Raw genomic sequence first — 1,572 nt, 5'->3', positions numbered from 1 at the left:
TTCGTCCGTGATATTTGTTATTTAAAGTTGCAAAATTATTTTGAGGCATCATATCACTGTTCCTCACAAAGGTGAGGAATTAATAGCTTAAGACTGAACTATTTTTATGGGCTTTCATGTTTAATACTTGTTTTTGTAACAAGCAAATGGCATAATATCTTGTAAAAAATAAAATGTGTGGAGACTAGAATCTTGCTTGTGGTGTCTTCATTAGAGTTACATGTTGCAAGGCAAAGGTAAAAAAAAAGGTTTGTCACAGATATTAAATCAGGACTTACATGATTCCTGCAAACACTTGCATGTGAGGAGGAGTAGGAGGAGGAAGACCAGGAAGATGAATTGGATGCCTTTTATTGTGAGAAAATTGCATTTGGCTGATTGAAAGTACGCGGTGCAAAATATACCACAAGGCATCTCATGAAAAAAGCCTCCTTTGCATGTTATAATGGACACGAGATCAGATTTATTACGGTACGTTATGTTGAAGAGTTGTCTAAGTTACACTCCCATAGAAAGTATAAGTAATATTGGGACAATCTGTCGCCATAAACAATAACTACAAGGCATTATGTGATCCAGCCTCGTTTTCACGTTAGACTGGTCCCATGATCCGTTCTATTACTGTTACGTGTCAGATACACTCCAATTGAAAGTATGAGAATTTTTGTCGATGGTTCGCCACCATTCATGATGGTTCCAAAGCATTTGAAGATCACGTCTCGTTTCCATGAAAGACCCCGTATAAAGTTACAATCTTGCCGGCAACATTTGGTATGTTCCTGAGGGCCCCTTAACACTTCTAGCTAAATAGGAGGCTTGCTTTTACCGCGAAATTCCCACGGGATTACGGATGCTCCGAGACTATAACTTATTTGGAGCAGTAACTCGGTTTCCCATTCTCAGGTGTGACATGAATTCAACGAACGCTTTTTGTAAAACTATGTTTGAATTGAAGTAAAGCAAATTCGGAGACAATAGAAAATTAATCCACGAGACATAGAATTCCATTTAATTTTTTAGAGATTTACTAAGAAAATTTCCTTTAAAGATCTAAAAAAATCAAACATTTTCGCAAGAGTGTGGAAGAAAGGGACGATTACGCTTTTGCATAGTTGGCCGTGTGGCACTTATATTTGAACAGACTTTACTGATTAGGGTGTAATGTGAAGTGCTAGGTTTCTACCCCATATGAACCATGTGAGCGTTAGCCCTACCAATGGAAATTCTCTGTAAACATTTCAAATCAACTGTGACGTGACTTACCTTCGACGTCTCCTCGTCTGTGCTTCTAGTTGATCTGAAAAAGGAATGAAGTGTTCTTAGAAATAACTAGGGTCAATTTCATTTAAAATTCTAACCTCATATTTTTTTAAGCAGACGGGTAATTTCTAATAAGCAAAAAATGTTAATGGCCTTAAGTGCTAAACCATTATGTCACAACCCAGCCAGTGCTTTTTTGCTGGTCATACTAGATACATTGACTTACACAACTCGGCCAACGAACGTTGAGGGTAAATGTGATTGTGATGGTAAATTTCACACCGCTGATTGAAACTGTAGATTATTTTACAG

General features: G+C 37.4%; 1 protein-coding gene across 1 annotated transcript in view; it reads right to left on the bottom strand.

The window, feature by feature from the left end:
• The window catches only part of LOC137995397 (DELTA-alicitoxin-Pse2b-like), a 13,113-nt gene extending 11,768 nt beyond the window's left edge, over positions 1 to 1,345 (bottom strand). The window contains 1 exon segment of the mRNA XM_068840957.1: positions 1,264 to 1,345. The gene's annotated coding sequence lies outside the window, so the exon portion shown is untranslated.
• Between the last annotated feature and the right edge of the window lie 227 nt (positions 1,346 to 1,572).

This window comes from Montipora foliosa, chromosome 3 (assembly GCF_036669935.1).
Source record: "Montipora foliosa isolate CH-2021 chromosome 3, ASM3666993v2, whole genome shotgun sequence".
NCBI classification, from domain to species: Eukaryota; Metazoa; Cnidaria; class Anthozoa; order Scleractinia; family Acroporidae; genus Montipora; species Montipora foliosa.
This window is presented reverse-complemented; position numbering and strand designations above follow the sequence as displayed.